Raw genomic sequence first — 7,214 nt, forward strand, 5'->3', positions numbered from 1 at the left:
CCCGCCCACAGGCACCCGGCTTGGGTAGTCCCAGGGGGCACCACAGCTGTGGAGGGAAGCTACGGGCCCCCGCGCAGCTCAGGCAGGCAGGCAGGCTCTGGGGGGTGGGAGGAAAGCAGGGGGAGAGATCAGGCTCGCTGCTGTTTTTGGCTGGGGTTGCTTTCCTGGGCTGCTGTCACGTGGAGCTGCACAGAGCCCATTGCTTCGCTCCGTAGCTGTAGGGGCAGCAAACTAAAACTCTTTGAAGGGGGGAGAAGGGGGTGCAAGCTGCTAGAAGACGGAGTGGTCCCTGGGCTGCGGTGCGGGGGGCTGGTGCTTCCCTCCACAGAAGTTGCGGACCCTCTCCAGGCAGCACCCGCCCACAGGCACCCGGCTTGGGTAGTCCCAGGGGGCACCACAGCTGTGGAGGGAAGCTACGGGCCCCCGCGCAGCTCAGGCAGGCAGGCAGGCTCTGGGGGGTGGGAGGAAAGCAGGGGGAGAGATCAGGCTCGCTGCTGTTTTTGGCTGGGGTTGCTTTCCTGGGCTGCTGTCACGTGGAGCTGCACAGAGCCCATTGCTTCGCTCCGTAGCTGTAGGGGCAGCAAACTAAAACTCTTTGAAGGAGTTTTAGTTTGCTGTGCCCCAAGTTATTTAAGGTGCATTACACCACTGAATTTCCTACAGCACCTGGAATTAATGCGCAATACGCTGCTGAGGCATGCAAACACTGACACCATTAAAGCAGTGCAAAAGCATTTAGCTCGCTTTAAAGTGTCGTGCAAACGCGCATCTTGTTTCATCTACACATGGCCAATAAGCCCAGTTCCCTCAGCCTCTCCTCATAAGCCATGTGCTCCAGCCTCCTCACCATTTTTGTTGCACTTGCTGGACTCTCTCCAACTTGTCCATATCCTTTCTGTAATGGGGGGGGCCCAAAACTGAACAAAGTACTGCAGATGTGGCCTCACCAATGCTGAAGAGAGTGGAATAATTAGAGGTGCACTGATACATTGGTCGATATCAGATTGACACTGATAAAAGGAAAACTAACATTATCGGCAGTCGGCTTTCTATGGCCGATGCGGCTGATAATATCACAGTTAAATGCTGTGTGCATACGCGGAGCTGTAGCACGCACACAGCCAAGAGTGCAGCCCAGCAGCATAGAGAGCAGCATCTGGCTGGTAAGTCTGTGGGAGAGCCACATGGTGGAGGGCAGATTGAGGCCCCCTTGGTGAAGGAAGGAAATGGGGCTGGGGCAGGTGCTGCCCAACAGGGGTGGGGTGGGGCACAGGATGGAGCTGCAAGTGGCTCCCGCCACTGCGACCACCCCCCAAGGAGAGGAATGGGGGCCATGTAATCCCCAAATTTGTGCGTGGGGTGCGAGCAGGCTGCCCGCTGCAGGCTCAGGGCTGGGCCAGGGCTGCGCCACCATCTTTCCAGTGTGGGGGCTGGGCCAGGGCTGTGCTCAGGGAGGGCAGGGGCAAAGCGGGCAGTGGCAGCACTGGGAGGGAGCTATGGGGTGGCTACAATGAATTTTGGGGTGGCTGCTACCCTGAGTGCAGCCCTGGCCCAGCCCCCAGGAAGAGACCACAGCGGGCAGCTCACCCTCACCCCATGCACAAATCCAGGGGGCACATGCCCCCCATGCTTCCCCCAGGTTGCATGCAGCATGGGGAGCCACTCCCCACATTCTCCCACACCGCCCAGATGATCCATCCGCAGCTCTGTCCTGCCCCAGCTGGGCAATGCCTGCCCCTGCCCCATTTCCTTCCTCACTGTGGGGGCTTCAATCTGCATCCCTCCAAGCCCCTTCCATCCCCCATGCCCCTCTTTCACCCCACAGACTCACAGGTCGAACGCTGCTCTCCTAGCTGCCAGGCTGTGTATCAGCAATCAGATAGGTATCAGTCAATATGGATTGTTAATAATTAACCATCAGTATTGGCCAAAAAAATCTTTATCGGTGCACCCTCGGAATAATCACTTCCTTTGACCTGCTGGCAACACACCTACCAATGCAGGCCAGTAAGTTTGCAACAAAGGCACACTCTTGGCTTATATTCAGTTTATTGTCCACCGTAATCCCCAGGTCCTTTTCTGCAGAGCTGCTGCCCAGCCAGTCAGCCCCCAGCCTGTACCAATGCATACGATTGTTCCATCCTAAGTGCGGACTTTGCACTTGTCCTTGTTGAACCTCATGAGATTTCTTTTGGCCCAATCCTCCAATTTGTCTAGGTCACTCTGAGCCCTAGCCCTACCCTCCAGCATATCTACTCCCCCCAGCTGCATGATATCATCTGCAAACTTGCTAAGGTTGCACTATGCGAGATTGCTCTATGCGACATTGGTCAGGCTCTCTATGCGACATTGCTCGGGCTGCAGCTGGAGTACTGTGTTCAGTTCTGGGCGCCGCACTTCAGGAGGGCTGTGGACAGCATTGAGAGGGTCCAGAGGAGGGCCCCCCGCATGATCCGGGGACAGCAGGGCAGACCCTACGAAGAGAGGCTAAGGGCCTTTAATCTATTCAGCCTTTGCAAGAGAAGGCTGAGGGGGACCTGGTGGCTGTCTATAAACTCACCAGGGGGGACCAGCAGGGGTTGGGAGAGACCCTGTTCCCCCTAGCGCCCCCCGGGGAAACAAGGAATAATGGCCGTAAATTGTTAGAGAGTAGGTTTAGACTAGACATCCAAAGGCACTACTTCACAGTCAGGGTGGCGAGGATCTGGAACCAACTTCCAAGGGAAGTGGTGATGGCTCCTACTCTGGGGGTCTTTAAGAGGAGGCTTGATGTCTACCTGGCTGGGGTCATTTGAGCCCCGTTTTCTCTCCGCCCAGGGTAGGGGGTCGGACTTGGTGATCTATAAGGTCCCTTCCAACCCTACTTCTATGAATCTATGCACTCTATGCCACCTTCCAGGTCGTTGATAAAGACATTGAACAAGAACAGTCCCCAGAGTCGGATGACAATCAGCTGATAGTTGGGTGACCAGGACAGCACTGGTTTCCAGTTGGCCTTGGTTAGAGCCCCATTGAGGCATCTGGAGCTGGCAGATGCTAATCACACCAGGGCTGGTTTGAGCTCCAATGTATCCCAGAGCCAGCTGACAATCGCCAGCAGTGGTAGCACTGGGGCGTGTTCAAAACCCTCATACAGTCCTAAACCTGCATTCAATTAAGGCACAATGGAAGCCAACCACAAAATTATTACATACATTTTGTGGGCTAATTGTGTGGCCATCTTACTCTTTGAGATGTTATTATCTGGCCTGCCAGAGACTTTAGGCACTTATTAGGCTTTCAGTGAAATTTAGCATTCTAGGGCCTAGATTCACAAAGGGACTTAAGCTGAGCATTTCAATGTGTAACTTTTAGGGACTTAGTAGAATCCAGAGACCTAAATCAAATTCCATATATAATGCCTAGGAATGAGATCCACAAAAGCTAGCACACTGAGCAGGGAACCTTCTAAGCCAGCTAGTAGGAAACATTAAGGCAAGAGAAGTGTTTACGCTTCCCCTCTCTGTGACTCAGGTCCTAGCCTCTGGGCTGTAAGTAAGCGGCTCCTACCATATTAGATTCGTAGCTCCAAACCTTCTCCTGGAGTTCGATTCCTAATCCTGCCCTTCCACACAAAACAAAGCCAGCAGAAGAGGCGTTGCTCCTCCTTCAGCTAACACAGCCAGCTTGCAGACACACGAGCTAACACGTGGGCTGCTCAGTAGGGCTGTGCGAAGCTACGGGCCCTGATTTGATTTGGCGGAGATTCGGCCTAATTTGGTGGCCAAATCTCCTAATCCTAATAGAATCAGGAGACCCTTTAATCTCTCTGAATCGAATTGGAACCCTCCGAATCGATTCAGAGAGATTTGGAAAGATTTGGTGATTTGTCTATAGACACAGCATTAAATATTTTTTCTACATACCCCAAGGTACCAGGTGGCTCGTGAATGCTGTGACGGTGGGGCAGATGGAGCGTTCCACAGGAGCACAGGGGCCTCCCCAGCAAGCTCGGCAGCAGACCCGGAAGTGGACCAGAAGTACTTCTGATCCACATCCAGGTTCACTGCTGAGCACGCGATGGGCCCCCCACACGCTCCTGTGGGATGCTCCATCCACTCCAGCATCGCAGCATTCACAAGCCACACCTGGTACTTCGAGGTATGTAGAAAAAACATTTAAAGCTGTGTCTATGGCTAAATCATTGATTCTCTGAATCAGCATTGAGTCTTCAGATTCAGATTCAGACAAATTGAATCAGGGACAGTGATCTGAATCAATTAATCAAATCACTGTCCCTGATTCAGGCCGAATCCGAATCCAAATAGAATACAGCTCGTTTCGCACACCTCTACTGCTCAGTGCCCTCTTACCTTTAGTGCACCACATTCAGTCAGGTTTCCCTCCTCTCCTGGCCGTGTGCGCCATGCAAGGCAGTCCCTCTGCCACAGCACAGACAATCCGACTCCCACACAGCATGTGTAGCCAGGAGATGGGGGACAGGTATTGCACCCACAGTAGGGGTGAGGCAGAGCCAAGCATAACATGCAGTAGTTTGGCTCTGCTCCCCAGCCACACACCGTAGGCAGCTGCACAGCACAGGCAGCTCAGCTCCTCCCCACCACACACATAACACCTGTCCTCACTTTCTCACGGGGAAGCCATTGCTGGGGGAGCCTATGCGCCACGTATTAACCCTTCAGGAGTTGCAGGCAGCCTTGCAGGCTGCCAGTTGGGCAGCTCTGATCTAATCAGCAGTTAGAGCACTCACTCAGAATGTGGGAGACACCCTGGTTCATTTCCCTCATTTGTTCCAAGGAATATGAAGTAACAGCTCCCCTTTCCCACAAGGGTGCCCTAACTGCCAGGAAATAGGTATTCTGGAGACAGCTGCTCTGAGTCTCTTCTGCTGGCACTCATCAACTTCAGACAGAATAACTAAACATTCACTGCACCACAAAGAGAGTGATCATAACTCTACAGCCCCATGGTCAGGTCAGAGCACTAACATGGAAGAGGAGATACCTGAATTCCCTGCCATGAATATTGAATATTTCTAAATGTAAAATACTTAAACATGCATTAGAGAAGGGTCAGAAACCCTGCTCTCCCCTTTTGAAGGTGAATATCCAAACCACAGTACCATGGTGTCATGGTTTCTCTTTCTCTCTGGCCCAATTAATATTTACCTGTAATTATTCTATGCAAAGTGGAACAGCTTCAACAGTAGATACTTGGAGCTTCCCCATCCCAGCATAACCTATAGCCTGACAAGTAGGGCTTTCTCCTGAAAGGCAGACTACACGTTCAAATCCCTCAGACAGAGAATGGAACTGTATCTGGTTTCACATATTTTGGGCGAGTGCTCACACCACTATTGTATAAAGTAGGATATCTTTTTTTTGCCTTGTTCCATGTATTGTCTGACCAAAAGACATGCTTTGAAAGTCAGATGGAGTCTTTCTTGTGTATCTTGACAGAACTGAGGCGTAAGAGAATCTGCTTAGTACTTCCAAGACTTAAATGTTTTGGGGCATGTCCAGAAGTAGATTCTTGAACACCTACAAACTTTAAATGTCAGTCACCAGGGCATTTACAGGCTTCAGGCATCTTCAGGATTAGGGACAGGTTCTAGACTTAAGCATCTACTACGTTAATACAGGGCCTATGTCCCGCATAACATTTTTTGTGGATTTTGTTCTAATTCTATGTCATTCTCAAAAATAAATGGACCACATGTTCCTAAGTCATGTATAAAATGCAACATGTTGCAATGGTCAGCACATTACATCAAAGATAAAGAACACTGGTACAGCTCCATACTTAATGTATTAAAGAAATTCTTTATTTCAATATTGAATGCAAGATAAATATGTACTCAGGAAAACAGATATTTCTGAAGCAGAAATAGGCTCTGTTCAAATGTTTGTCACAGTTTCTTCCATAACTGATTTAAAGTATAGCTACTATACACTAAACTTGATTTTTAAAAATTCTTAACAAGTACTGTTAGCAGTTTTCTTTATCTCTAATGTACTTAATATACTTAACAGCTAAATACCAAACCCTGTTCAAAATTCAGGTCAAAATTCCAAAATGAAATGAAAAGTAACCCCCTGAATTCAAGCTATCAACAGCCTTTTTAAGCTCATCTTGTTCCTATGCACTGCTGAACCATACAAAGACCTCTATGGTAGTGACTGTTGTTCTGTACAATGGGTACAATGGGTGTTCTGAAAAGGGTGCCCTATTTAAATTGAATGTAACAATGTAAAACAAAGTATAAACCAACATCTAATTTAAAGCATTTTATGTGAATAAAAAGCAAAATTAAAAGGAGAAAGTGAGGAGGAGGAAGAAGAAAAGAATGGGTCAGCTATATAAAGGTATATGTGCTACAGATCATAGCCTCAGCTGGTTTAAATTGTCAGGACTTCCCCAAAGTCAATGGGGTTCTACTGATTTACCCCCATTTGATATCTGGTATGATACCTATGGAAAGAATATCACCAGAAGGTTAGCCATGTACAGTAAGATCCTGGGAACAATCCTGTGAACAGGATCAGATGGCCAATCCTGACTGACATCACCATGAGCAGTTGTGTGAATACAATTTGAAGGACTTGGCCTTTAAATATCCAAGTCAACACAGGACCAAGTTAATTTTAATTGTGCTATGTCCCTGTGCAAAGCAGAGTTCATAAATCAACACAGAAAATGCCATGCAAATGCTGAAATTGGAAGAGGCCATGTAAACAATAACTGTATTTTCCCTTTAACCCACACGAATAGCACTTGAAAACATAAAATAAATGTTGCTCTTATTCACTCTCAGAATCACAGAAAAGTAGGGATGGAAGCAACCTGTGCCTGAAGCAGATTCATCCTTATCCAAATAACCCCATGCAAATCCCTGTCTAATCTAGTACTAAAACTACACATATAATCTTGTCATACAACCACAAGGGATGGCACCCTAACCTGCCTTAGGCAAAGCCAGAAGACAACAGCGTCCAATATCCTTCTCCTGTGAAGGTTGTTAAATACCCTCAAGAGATCCAAGGAAGAGGGCCAAAACTCCCACTACAAAGGAAAGCAAAAACCTCCATAGTCCATACTAATCTGGCCATCGGGTGAAACTCCTTCTTGATGCCAAATGTGGCAATCGATCTGACCCTGAGCGGAGGGCCAAGACCCTCTAGTCAGGAACCTCTAGGTTTTAGTCCCAGCAGGAA

At 48.9% G+C, this 7,214-nt stretch overlaps 1 protein-coding gene across 8 annotated transcripts in view; it reads right to left on the reverse strand.

The window, feature by feature from the left end:
• CDK6 (cyclin dependent kinase 6) overlaps nucleotides 1-7,214 on the reverse strand; it is a 207,790-nt gene that overhangs the window by 153,308 nt on the left and 47,268 nt on the right. The gene's annotated exons all lie outside the window — the stretch shown is intronic.

This window comes from Alligator sinensis, unplaced genomic scaffold, assembly GCF_000455745.1.
Source record: "Alligator sinensis unplaced genomic scaffold, ASM45574v1 scaffold1011_1, whole genome shotgun sequence".
Taxonomy (NCBI): domain Eukaryota; kingdom Metazoa; phylum Chordata; order Crocodylia; family Alligatoridae; genus Alligator; species Alligator sinensis.